Here is a 13,851-nt window from a genome sequence, read left to right as displayed (position 1 = left end):
AAACAGAAGGTAAACACAGGACTGGAGTGGTTTGAGGAATGTAACATGCTCAAATATACTTCTCCTTGGTGCGCTCAAAGTAGAAAAAGAAGACTCAAGGGATTTACTAACAAACATATATTTTCTGGGCCTTTGGTAACATGCTGCCCAATATCTCTTCAGCTCCCAGGTTGAAACATTCATGATTTTTTTTTTTTTTTAAAGCGTTTGCTTATTCTTCCCCAAATAGATGGATACTGGTAATAAATAATGAAAAAATATTGAATGCCAGGAAGATGACATGCAATTTTTCTTTCTTCCTGCTATAATACTTGCTTAATAATTGATGTGTGCATCTTTTCTAGTGGCGAAAGACCTTTACTTAAAGAGAGATAGCACACGGACAAAGCTGAGAGACTTGCTGAGTTTGTGGCCAGCTCAGAGGCGTTGACCACCAAACCATTTGCATTTCAACAGCAGGACAGCTCTCAGAAGAGGACACAGGATAGAGATGCCATGCTTTCTCTACTTCTCTTACCTTATTCCATGGTACTCAGCCTTCTTTGGCAGCCAGCCTATTCCTCTTTTTTTTTTTTGAGACGGAGTCTCGCTCTGTCGCCCAGGCTGGAGTGCAGTGGCGGATCTCAGCTCACTGCAAGCTCCGCCTGCGGGGTTTATGCCATTCTCCTGCCTCAGCCTCCCTAGTAGCTGGGATTACAGGCGCCCGCCAACTCACCCAGCTAGTTTTTTGTATTTTTAGTAGAGACGGGGTTTCACTGTATTAGCCAGGATGGTCTCGGTCTCCTGACCTCGTGATCCACCCGTCTCGGCCTCCCAAAGTGCTGGGATTACAGGCTTGAGCCACCGCGCCCGGCCTATTCCTCATTTTTAAGTAGGAGGACTCTATAATTAACTCCAACCTATTTCTGCTGTGTTAATTAATGTGTGCATACAGAAGGTTGCTGTTTTCCCTTAAGGTGTGATGAAGAGGACTGTTTTTTTTGTTATTTTTTTTGTTTTTTTTTATGGAAGTCACTTAGAGCTTTAGCAGATGTAGCAATTCACTTTGAATAGCAAGACACAACAAATTCTTTTTTTTTTCTTTTTCTTTTTCTTTTTTTTTTTCTTTTTTTTTGAGACGGAGTCTTGCTCTGTTGCCCAGGCTGGAATGCAGTGGTGCAATCTTGGCTTACTGCAAGCTCCGCCTCCCAGGTTCATGCCATTCTCCTGCCTCAGCCTCCTGAGTAGCTGGGACTACAGGCACCCGCCACCACGCCTAGCTAATTTTTTGTGTTTTTAGTAGAGACAGGGTTTCACCGTGTTAGCCAGGATGGTCTGGATCTCCTGATCTCATGACCCACCTGTGTTGGCCTCCCAAAGTTCTGGGATTATAGGCTAGAGCCACTGCACCCGGCCAACAAATTTTTTTTTAATTTAATTTTTATTTTAAGTTCAGGGGTACATGTGCAGGTCTGTTATATAGGTAAACTTGTATCATGAGGATTTGTTGTACAGATTATTTCATCACCCAGGTTATTGAGCCTAGTACCCATTAGTTATTGTTCCTGATCCTTTGCCTCCTCCCACCCTCCACCCTCCAATAGACTCCAGTGTGTGCTGTTCCCCCCACCCATGTGTCCATGTGTTCTCATCAATTAGCTCTCACTTATAAGTGAGAACATGCAATATTTGGTTTTCTATTCCTGAATTCGTTTGCTAAGGATAATGGTTTCCAGCTCTATCCATGTTCCTGAAAATGATATGACCTCATTCTTTTTTATGGCTGCATAGTATTCCATGGTAAATATGTACCACATTTTCTTTATGAAGTCTACCATTGATGGGCATTTAGGTTGATTCCATGTCTTTGCTATTGTGAATAATGCTGCAACGAACATACATGTGCATGTGTTTTTATAATAGAATGCTTTATATTCCTTTGGGTATATATGCAATAATAAGATTGCTGGGTTGAATGGTATGCCTGTGTTTAGGTCTTTGAGGAATTGTCACACTGTCTTTCACAATGGTTTAACTAATTTACATTCCCATCAACAGTGTATAAGCATTCCTTTTTCTCTACAACCTCAGCAGCATCTGTTATTTTTTGACTTTTTAGTAATAGCCATTCTGACTGGTATGAGATGATATCTTATTGTGGTTTTGATTTGCATTTCTCTAATGATCAATGATGTTGAGCTTTTTTTCATATGATTGTTGGCTGCATTTATGTCTTCTTTTGAAAAGTGTCTGTTGATGTCCTTTGCCCACTTTTTAATGAGGTCATTTTTTTCTTATAAATTTGTTTAAGTTCCTTATAGATGCTGGATATTAGACCTTAGTCAGATGCATCGTTTGGAAAAATTTTCTCCCGTTCTGTAGGTTGTCTGTTCACTCTGTTGATAGTTTCCTTTGCTGTACAGAAGCTCTTTAGTTTAATAGGTCCCATTTGTCAACTTTTGCTTTTGTTGCCATTGCTTTTGCTGTCTTCATCGTAGAATCTTTGCCCATTCCTTTGTCCAGAATGATATTGCCTAGGTTGTCTTCCAGGGTTTTTATAATTTTGGGGTTTACATTTACATCTTCAATACACCTTGAGTTAATTTTTGTATATGGTGTAAGAAAGGGATCCAGTTTCAATCTTCTGCATATGGCTAACCAGTTATCCCAGCACCATTTATTGAATCCATTCCGCATTGCTTGTTTTTGTCAGGTTTGTCGAAGATCGGATACTTGTAGGTGTGTGGTCTTATTTCTGGGCTCTCTTTTTGAGCCAGTGCCATGCTGTTTTGGTTACTGTAACCCTGTAGTACAGTTTGAAGTTAGGTAGCATGATGCCTGTGGCTTTATTCTTTTTGCTTAGGATTGACTTGGCTATTTGGGCTCTTTTTTTATTCTATATAAATTTTAAAAAAAATTCTAGTTTTGTGAAGGATGTCCATAGTAGTTTAATAGGAATAGTATTGAATTTATAAATTGCTTTGGGCAGTATGGCCATTTTAATGATATTGATTTTTCCTGTCCATGAGGATAAAATGTTTTTTCATTTAGGTTTGTGTCATCTCTGATTTCTTTGAGCAGTGTTTGTAGTTTTCCTTGTAGAGATCTTTCGCCTCTCTAGTTAGCTATATTCCCAGGTATTTTATTTTTTTGACACAACTAATTCTACTGGGTAAACTCTACCTGGGACTACAGTATAAAAAATCATACAGACTCTCTCTGGGCTTTCTATGGGCATTGGAAAACAGTGAACAAAGTGGAAGGATCCTGTCCAATGACATGAGTCCGACTACGGTCTGAATCTGAACACCACACTATAGTGACTGTGTGATTTTTTGTAAGTCACTTAACCTCTCTGTGTCTTGTTTGCTCATTCATAAATGGTGCACAGAATGCCTCCTTTGATCAAGAGTGACTCATGTAATGTTTATGAAGCTTCTGAGTCATATAATTCAATTCATGAGCCTATACATTGGCTGTAAGTGTTTACCCCATTAGACTAAGATCCTCGAGAGCAGAGATGATGTCTTATTTATGTCTCCAGTGCCTAGTAGCAGTAGGAACTCATATTTATTGAAAGACCAAAAAAATGAATTTGTCTATTTGATTAGCAATCTTTACAACTGTGCAGTGACTCTTGCTGGGGTATAGATAAGTTTTTAGCCCTAAACTCTTCGCATGTCTGTGTCCCTACAGGAATGTGGACCTTTCTCAACCTGTTGGCAGGGTGTGGTCTTGCCAGTTCACAAAGCCAACCACCTAGAATTGCACTATCCCTTCCTGCATGGTCCTTCTGGCCTGGGAGTCCTCTGGAGCTCCCTGAGATGTGGGGGGGATGCAAATCTTTGCAGAGATGCTGGTGATTCAGCTTGCCCAGACATGCCATGCAGCCACTCCCCTCTTGGGTTGTGTCATGTGAGTGCCAGTGCTATAGACAAGCAGGGCACGAGGGGCAGCAGGTTTTTTTCCTGCTTTCAGAGACCTCTATCCATCCTCTGCTTCTGTGCTCCTTCCCCAGCCCAGGGGAATCTCTTTTTAGTCTGAGTGAGATCAACTTCCCCTTTCTGCTCTTTAAGGCACTCAGTCTATCCCTAGAATCTCTCTTTCCCGAAGGCCGTAGGCTTTTGGAACACACAAGCCAGAAACAGTTTCAGGTAATTTATTTTCTGCTCTGCCTAAACCTCTGCTGGATATCAAACATGCAAGACTCATTACTTGCCTGAATCCGGGAAGGGAGAGTTAATATCTCAAAATATTACAAGTCTAGTGCCTAGGAGGAAACAATTAGATATTGGGGACTGGTCTTACCAGAGATGGCAAATGTTACAGGACTTTAGGGGATATTAATTCCTTATGATTGTGAGATGGTGAAACTCCAGGTATCATTGCAGCATTTAAGACAGGAAAAAGGATGGAAGAAACAACAGTTTTCTGTTTGTTCCCCACCATACCACCCCCCTCCATTTTGTTGTTGTTGTTTTTGAGACAGAGTCTTGCTCTGTCACCTAGGCTGGAGTGCAGTGGTGTGATCTCAGCTCACTGTGACTTCTGCCCCCCGAGTTCAAGCAACTCTCCTGCCTCAGCCTTCCAAGTAGCTGGGATTACAGGCATGTGCCACCACACCTGGCTAATTTTTGTATTTTTAGTAGAGATGGGTTTTCACCATGTTGGTCATGCTGGTCTCAAACTCCTGACCTCATGATCCGCCTGCCTTGGCCTTCCAAAGTGCTGGGATTACGGGCGTAAGCCAGCGTGCCTGGCTTGTTCCCTTTTAACAAGAAATGAAATAGCATTTTAGAGCCCCTCTGCCTCTCTGAGACTTTAAAAAATGTATCATTGACCAAGATAGGGTCACATAGCATGGGAAGCAGGAAAAGCCAACATTGGGTTTCCAGCCTCAATGTGGTGAGACAGCAAGTGAGAAGCGATGCGGCAAGCTGTTGATTTAGCCCATCTCAGTCTGGGTTCCCCCAGAAGCAGATCCTGAAACAGGGCTTCAAAAGCAAGTGGTTTGATTGAGGGTGAAGTAAAGCCTGGTAAAGTCATGAGAAAGTGAGATGAAAAGGAGAAGCTATGTATATAGCCTCGGTTCCCTGAAGAAACACAGTCAATAGGGAATATTTATATAAAATATACACATATGTAATATATATATAAAACGAATTGACTCACATGGTTTTGGAGGCTGAGAAATCCCCAAGATCTGCAGTTGGCAAGCTGGAGACCCAGGAGAGCTGATGGTGTAAGGTACAGTCCGAGTCCACATCTGAAGGCAGATGTCCCAGCTCAAAGACAGTCAGGCAGAGAGAATTCTTTCTTACCTAGCCTTTGTTGTATTCAGGCCTTCAATGAACTGGATAAATGCTACCCACATTGGAAGGGAGCCTTCTGCTTTACTCAGTCCACTAATTCAAATGTTAATCTCATCCAGAAACACCATCACAGACACATCCAGAATAATATTTATTTATTTATTTATTTATTTATTTATTTACTTATTTATTTATTTTTTTTGAGACGGAGTCTGGCTCTGCCGCCCAGGCTGGAGTGCAGTGGCCGGATCTCAGCTCACTGCAAGCTCCGCCTCCCGGGTTTACGCCATTCTCCTGCCTCAGCCTCCCGAGTAGCTGGGACTACAGGCGCCCGCCACCTCGCCCGGGTAGTTTTTTGTATTTTTTAGTAGAGACGGGGTTTCACCTTGTTAGCCAGGATGGTCTCGATCTCCTGACCTCGTGATCCGCCCGTCTCGGCCTCCGAAAGTGCTGGGATTACAGGCTTGAGCCACCGCGCCGGGCCCAGAATAATATTTAACCGAATGTCTGGGCACCCCATGGACTAATCACATTGACCAGGACAGAGGGCATTTGTCAATTTAGCTACCACCGTGGGCAGCCGGCTCTTAATCCTGGTGGAGTGACTTCAAGATCTAGTGTAAAATATATAGACTGGTGCTATCTCATTTTTACCAGTCATTGGTTGAGGGCTGCTAGGGACTGAAATCCCTGGTACTCTGTCCTGCTCATGACCTGGCAGATGGGCTTTGGCCTGAGGATGCCTTCAGGCAAAGCAATGCAGGTGCTGGCCATCGGAAGTCCGGAGGTTGCTCTTTAGTAGTAAGATGAGGGGATATGAGTGGGCACTGATGAAATCAGTGGCCCCAGCTGACAGGGTCCACCACACAGGGTGTAGTAAAGCACTTGAATGATCAGTAAATGCTTTTTGATCTTTTGAAAAATTAAAAGCTGTTGATTGATTCCAAGTCTCAGATGTTTTGACCTGTAGGACTTTCTTTATCTCAGAAGAGAAACTTATGCTCTTAGGACATTTTCTGTGGGGACAACCTACCAAAGAAAGAATGAGGATCTTATGAGGAGAATCTGAAGTGATTGAACTGTAGACCTTACAGCCTGAACCACTGGGAGCCGAGCTCTTAGTCTCTCTATCTTGGACATGGTTTGGCACTTAAAGGGAGGGCAGATCCCACTGTCTTATGTAGTTTTCAAATTCAACCTTGGCCAAGGTGGTGCTATCTGCTGTCCTAATGTGGGAAAACTGAGGCTCAGGGAAGGATTTGCCCAAGTTATCCAGCTGCAAACATCAGCGTAGAACCCAGGGAGGCCTGACAATAAAACTGGTAGCTGTTCCATGATACTTGCTGGTTCCCTCCCAAGAAGATGACCTTTCGAATGTGCCATAGAAATAAATAATGGTATAATTATATGCCATTTCTTGTGCTGACTCACTTCCAGGCCAGTGGCAGAAAGTTCTTCTGATGGGAGTATGTAGCGCTGACCCTCTGATATCCTCTCTCTCTCTCTCTCTCTCTCTCTCTGTCTTTCTGTCTCTCTTTATTTATTTATTTTTTGACAGAGTCTCACTCTGTCACCCAGGCTGGAGTGCAATGGTGTGATCTTGGCTCACTGCAACCTCCACCTTCCAGATTCAAGTGATTCTCCTGCCTCAGCCTCCCAAGCAGCTGGGATCACAGATGCCCACCACCACGCCCAGCCAATTTTTTGTATTTATTTTAGTAGAGATGGTGTTTCGTCATGTTGGCCAGGCTGGTCTCGAACTCCTAACCTCAGGTGATCCACCTGCCTCGGCCTCCCAAAGTGCTGGGATTACAGGCGTGAGCCACCATGCCTGGCTTCTGTCTGTCTCTCTATCATTCTTTGGTCAGGTGTCTACAGCTGTTGGTAGGGTTTGGTGTCATGTTCCTGAGTCAATCAAGTCAGCTCATGCTGGGCTGAACCGTACTCTTGAGGTATTGATATTTCCTCCTGAATTACTAACTTTCAGATAGCTGCTAATACCTGTGTTGGAGAAACATAAGTTGCAAATAAAACTTGGCTCTCTTTTGTCCCTCTGTTGTTAAAATTAATACACACATGGATCTGTTTGTGAATGCCCCTCTTCTTCTTTGGACTTGCTCCTGATCCCTAGCTCCTGCTGGGAGGAGGACCAGCTGTCCATGTTTCCGCCCCACTGTCTGCTTCCATAAGCAGAGGGGTGGGCACAGATTGTAAGGAAACCAATCCCATCATGTTTTCTGTCCTGGGAATTTAGTTCTGAGGCTCTGAGAGACTGAAATTGCCATTTTGTGGCAAATCACGCCACAAAATCATGTCTGAGTCTTAGATATGGGTGCAGAGGAGCTTGTAGTGAGCAGAGAGCAGGCAGATGTTTGTGGGGAAGCAGAGACAAGAGAACAGATGGCTCCGTGGAGAAGGAGTTTTGAATTCTACACCCCCACCCCTCTGCTCCTGGGCTAGACTTTCCTCCCCTTGCCTAGGAGACTCACATGATTATGATGAAAGAAACCCCCTTACACATGTAGCCTGGGAGGGGGCATGGGTTCCTTTTCATCCAGATGGTCCTCAGTCAAGACAATTTAGGTGAGAACCTGTGGGCTTCAACCATGGAGCTGCCTCACCATGAGCGTGGAGCTCTGCCCTGTGCTGAGACGGAAGACTAACAGTTAAGCACATGTGTGCACATTCAAGCCTGTGTGTCTATTCACAAAACTGATCAGGGCCGAAACTCCTAATTGAAACAAAACAAAGCACAACCATCTGAAGAGAAAAACCATGTCATTAATTGTTATGCCGAAAAATTGAGTCAAATTACCGGGTGGTTTCCATAGAAAAGTTAAACTGCAGCTTTATAATTTGGCCATAATATTCCTAGGGAGTAAGTTGTGATTTATTTGCTTATTTTAAAACATAAACAGTACCTCCAAAAGCCTGAATAACAAAAGTTAAATATGAACCACTTTAGCCTAATCAGCCTGAGACCACTAAGGACAAATCTACAGCCTAAGAAAGTCAGATTTCTTGATCCATTTTCATGATGGAGGCTGCATGCCTGAAGGACCATTGGGCATCTCACCAAACACAGGGAAAGATAGAATTATTCTGCAATTTTCAAGAAGGCTAAAATTTAGGTAAAAGGAAAATAAAGCTTAAAAGCAAAGCAGTGCTGGGTGTAGAGGGATCTGGACTGTAAATTGAACCCAGGTTCCCATTTCCTTGGAAATGACAAAGTTAAGATAAATGTGAGTGTTTTCATCAGAAACGCCTTATATGAAGCTTTATATCTGGGCTAGAAATCAGAACTGCTTCTCTGTGTCAAAGTGACTTAGATCTTCCAGGCAAGAGTGAGATGGTTCATTCTTACTCATACAGTTTCCAACAGTGAAGTTTCTGATAGTCACTGATTTTAGAGATCAAGGCTTTTCAGGATACAAGAAAGCAGTAGTTACTCAAAGAAGGTTATTATGTGCCGTGTGTCCTTGGGAGAAATATCATTTCCTGGTGTACTTTCTGTGTCTGTTATCCCTGCCTGGTGAATGTCAGGACAAATATTTATTTTGTCAATCTGAGTTAATTTTTACTCTTTAAAAAAACTTGGAGGCTCTTTGTGGGAGAATGAGTCAATGTTCTTTGTTTTTTCCAGAACTTGTGAATAGATTTTTGTGAAACTTGTGAGAACTCGCAGCTATTCTATATGAACACACGTGGCTAATGGTGTTTGAAGGAGCTAGGTGGGACCTGCCAGCTTTGCTGATACCACAGCTGGGATTTCCCAGTCTTGAGAGGTGGCATAACACAGGGCACTGTTCCCACCTTTGAGTCTCTTGGGCTTTACTTTCCTGATCTTTTTCCATATGAGGGAACGTGTACTATTATTTACTTAATTTTTAAGAAGTGAATTTACATCTTGTGCTTAAATGGATACGTTACAAAGTAAAGCCTTTAATCATTATCATAACAGGAAAAACAGTATTGCTTTCATATATTCAAAGTAACCATAGGAAAGAAATTAAATGATGCCTGATATCACTTCTTTTATCATCTATTGCTTGTCAAATTGTGTGAGACTGAGGTTTGTCTTACCTTTAAAAAAGGGAATGTGGGGTGAGGAAGATATAAGCAAAGGTCAGAAAGGAAATAGAAAGGAAAGGCTTTCTCCATGATTAGAAAGATAAAAGAGTTAAAAGAGGAGACTCATACCATGTATCTTAGTCCATTTTTTACTTCCATAATAAAATACCTGAGACTAGATAATTTACAAACAATGGAAATCTATTTCTCACAGTTCTGGAGGCTGAGAAGTCCATGATCATGGTGCCAGCAGATTCGTGTCTGGAGGGGGAATCTCTGCTTCCTAATTGGTGCCTTCCAAGATGGTGCTGGGTTCTCACGTGATGGAAATGGTGAGCTCTCCCCTCACATGCAGAAGGGCTAAAGGGATGAATGCTGTGTCCTTTTAGGGTAGAAGAGATGGAGGGATCCGGCAGCTCCCTGAAGCCTCTTTTAAAGAGCATTAATCCCATTCACAAGGTGGAGCCCTCGTGACTTAATTTGTTCACCTCCACCTCTTAATACTATCACCTTAGAGGTTAAGTTCCAACATATCACTTTTGGGGGGACACATACATTCGAACCACAGCACCAGGATTTGCTTTTGGACCACCTCACATCATCTCTGGTGCCAGTGTGACTGTGTGTCCCACTCTTGGGAAACTAGCATTGCATTTTGGGAGCTTTGGCTGCACATTCACAGGCTCAGGATGGAATCAGGTCCCACCATGTTTTAAGTCTGTGACCTTGGGGCAGGCATTTAGCTTCCCCAAAGCTTAATTTCCCCATCCCTCATGGGGATAGTAATTGTTATTTCTTCTTATGATTGCTTTGAGGATTTAATGAGCTGATTCATGGAAAACTGTTAGCACTGTATCTGTCGTATATAGTTTTCCACAGCTCTGAGCTAGGATGCTGAGATAAGCTTGTGTCATGCATCTGCCAAGGGCCAGTGCCTGGGTAGGTTTAAGAGGTCACATCTTGGTCACAAAGGACGTCCATCCATATTGACCAGGAGGGGGAAGTCAAGCTGACTGTTGAGGGTCAATTCCTATTGTGTCAAGTGGTAAGAGTCAGGCTGGAGACAAGGGTCAAAGAACTATGTCAGGGCAGGGGCAGGGGCAGGAGACAATAACACAACATCTGCCAAGAGTCAAGACACAGCCTCTCCGCAAATGTAGGCAGGCCATGCTGAGGAGTGTCTGAGGTTTCCCTTAGTCTCCTGTGGCTTGGGGCAGGGGAGCGGGCATCCCAATTAAGGGAGACACAGCTTCTCTAATCCTAGCTCCCAAGAGACAGTTATAGGACCCCCGGTCTCGTCTCTGGAAAGAGACTATAATATAAAGAGACTGTTTTGTAAGGGTCTCTTTATATTATTTTATATTATAAATATTAATTTATAATATAAAATAATATAAAGATGCTCTCTTACAGAACAGTTTAGGGCCACTGGTCTCATCTCTGGAAAGAAACTATTTGGGTGTCATGCATTCATCTTTTTGTAGGCCTACTATGTGCTGGATACAGTGCCAGGCACTAGACGTGGTAGCACAGAAACATGGTTGGCCAGGAAGGCTTAGGGTCAGGGGTCCAGGAGATACTAAGATTAAGTGACAGAAAGTGAGTCTTAGACAGGCAGATTGTGGAAGGAGCAGGGAGGCACACAGGATGGGCAGAAGCCGGGACCCCACTTGGCTGTGTAGCTTCAGGTGTTGGTGTCAGCGTCTGTCCATATCCTCCTGCTGTGGGATGTATGTGACCTTATTTAGGTTCGGGGTTTTTGCAGACGTAATCAAGTTAATTTGAGGTCATAGTGGATTACAGTGGGCCCTATTCCAGTGACTGGTGTCCTTATAAAAGGAAAATTTGAATACAGCAACACACACAGAGGGAAGATGGCCACGTGATGACAGAAGTAGAGATTGGAGCAATGAAGCTGCAAGGTATGGGCTGTCCACGACCAGCAGAAGCTAGGAAGAGGCAAGGCAAGATTGTTCCTTTGGAGGGAGATGGCCCTGCTGACATCTTGATTTTGACTTCCAGGCTCCAGAAATGTAAATTTCTGTTGTTTTAAGCCACCCAGGTTTGCAATACCCAAGAGCATGGGTCCTTGGGGAGGTGCCTGTGAGCAGGATGGGGGTAGACAAGTGGAGTGAGGTCTCTGCCTTTCTGTGCCCATTACTGATCTTTTGTTATTGATGAGCGCCTTTCCTCAAATTCCTGAGAATCCCAAAGTACTGTTTCTGGCCCCATCCCTGGGACTCTGATTCTTCCGACTCATGGACAACTCTCCCTCCAGCTCCACCTTTCACTATCCAAGAGAAGTCATAGAAAGTAGAAGGTAGGAGCCTTGGAGCAAAATGGGGAAAGGGAAGGGCATGGTTAAGGTAGGAGGGATAACCTGCAGGGGAGGAAGAAGGTGTAAAGAGTGGAATCCTTTTCTGCAGAGTCAAGAGCAGACCACTTGTGTCTCAGGATCCTATGCCAGTGAGTATTAACTGCAGATGGACATGGTACTGACACACCAGTTCTTTCCCAGTTTAGCCATCTTCTCTGCCTGGTCACCAGCAGGTAGCTTTAGACACATTTCTTGCTTAAAGGGCAGATTAAATAATTTTATTCAATGTTTACCTAGATCCTGGGGCAAGAAACCAGCATTCCTTGTATAGATTTTGCTCCCTGGCCTCTTCTGGACCCCAAGATGCAGGAGAGGACTTTCTGCCTCAGTCCATGGATCAGGGCATGTGGCCAGAGGTCTCACGTCTCATGACTGAGTGTTTTATCAGAGACCTGAGGGTCAGGGCTGGGGACTGATTTCTCCCTCCACTGCTTGTTGCAGGGAGATGTCTTACTCCCTCACAATAGCCTTTATGAAAAGAAAAAAACCTGGTCAGTCAAATTGCATTTTATCTAAAGAGGAAGCTTAAAATAATCTGAGCCATTTGACAAAATTAGAAGGATCAGATCTCAGGTTTTTGATCTTATATGGGTGGTCATTGTTCCAGAACGTTAAGATAGATAGTCGTTTGGACTCAGTGGAACCTCATGCATTTTAAGAGTCCCTGAAACCCATGTGGCCACTCTGCAGACTCACATTTACCATAATTCTCAACACTACATTCTCTCTTTCCAAGAAATCACAGGCCCAGACATTGATATTTTGATGAGCTGATATAGAAATAAATTTCAGGCAGAGGGGTTTTGGTTGGAGAGAAGCAAGAAGGTCAAGCAGAAAACAAGGAATGGAAAAGAGTTTTATGTTCATGTCAGAGGGCCTTCCAGGTCACTCCAGGCTGGAGCTTGAGGAGAAATGTCTCAGAGGGACTTGACTTCAAGGCCCAGGGACTTAAGAGTAGACATTTAGGAAAAGAAATGCCTCAGTAAGCTTGCATTCTCTCTGCCAAATTGTAAGGAAAGGATATAGATAGCCTTGTTTCCTTCCTTCCCTAGAGTGGGACAAGAGGCCCAGTGTGACTCTACGGACTGCTTAGAGATGAGTTCTCTTGTGCAGGGCCACTTGATGAACACGTGTACCTCAAAAAAGCTAATAAGAGATTTGGGGGATTCCAGTGTCAGAGGGGTGTGACTCAGCCAGCTGAAAACATTTTAAGCATCAGATTCGTGAAAGCTCAGAAAAATCAAGCTCTAGCCTTAAACAAAATGGCAGGTAGGAATCAGGAGCTGAAGCCAAGGGTATGGTAATGGGAGGAAGTCCAGCAGCCTGGGAGCAGGTTAGTGATGGGAAGCTGCACAGGAGAGACCCATGCTAATAGCTCTAGGCTGTCAGCCTTAATGGCCATTGGCCTGGCTTAAACATACAGGGTCAAGCATTCATCCCTTTCTGGAAATCTCTAGTTGAAAACAAACTCAGACAAACCATTTTGTATCAATTCAAGTGAAAACCAAAATCCCCAGAGGACTCAATATCACCTGCCTCAAGCACTTCCTGGAAAACCTCCAGGGTGCAATGTCTTTGCAACCCATTATTCTCAGCCATAAACTTCTCTGGCTTATGAACCACATGGAGAACAACCTACCTCCTTTATGTGGACTGCTAATTGCAATTTTTGTTTTTATGTAAAGCGTTGGGACAGATGCTTTATTCAGAAAGTAAAGCCTCAGATAAACAAGTGTGTAGGCACAAGCTCATCACTTGCTGCCCAGGGCTCTGTATAGTTGCATTAGACTCCCAGCTGTAGACTAAGTCAGTTAGGAAATGGATAAGGCCCTGTGCATATCAAACACTGAAATCATGGGAGCAGGTTAAAGAGGGGGAAGCTGAGCTGGGAAATACAAAGTAGGATTTGGGAAGGATTTTTACCTTTTTCCCATTTCTACCAGTCAAAGTCTGCAGAACCTTCCAGGAAGCATGTCCTGGAGTGATTGGGAGTCAAATCACTTGGGATGCACAGGCAAGGAATAGTTTCTGTCTTAGATAATGTCTGTGAAGCTCCAAGAAAGAGGCATGAAATCAAGGGAGGTGTCCTAGATCAACAGAAGGATGGGCCCA

At 43.6% G+C, this 13,851-nt stretch overlaps 1 protein-coding gene across 6 annotated transcripts in view; it reads left to right on the top strand.

The window, feature by feature from the left end:
* SV2B (synaptic vesicle glycoprotein 2B) overlaps positions 1-13,851 on the top strand; it is a 182,367-nt gene that overhangs the window by 43,746 nt on the left and 124,770 nt on the right. For 3 of the 6 annotated variants that reach the window (XM_073012989.1, XM_073012990.1, XM_073012988.1), the window contains exon 2: positions 9,577-9,694. The exons of the other annotated variants lie outside the window; for them this stretch is intronic. The gene's annotated coding sequence lies outside the window, so the exon portion shown is untranslated. The remainder of the gene's footprint in view (positions 1-9,576; positions 9,695-13,851) is intronic. 6 annotated transcript variants of the gene reach the window in all.

This window comes from Chlorocebus sabaeus, chromosome 29, assembly GCF_047675955.1.
Source record: "Chlorocebus sabaeus isolate Y175 chromosome 29, mChlSab1.0.hap1, whole genome shotgun sequence".
Taxonomy (NCBI): domain Eukaryota; kingdom Metazoa; phylum Chordata; class Mammalia; order Primates; family Cercopithecidae; genus Chlorocebus; species Chlorocebus sabaeus.
Note: the sequence above shows the minus strand (reverse complement) of the source record. Positions and strands in the feature narration are given on the sequence as shown.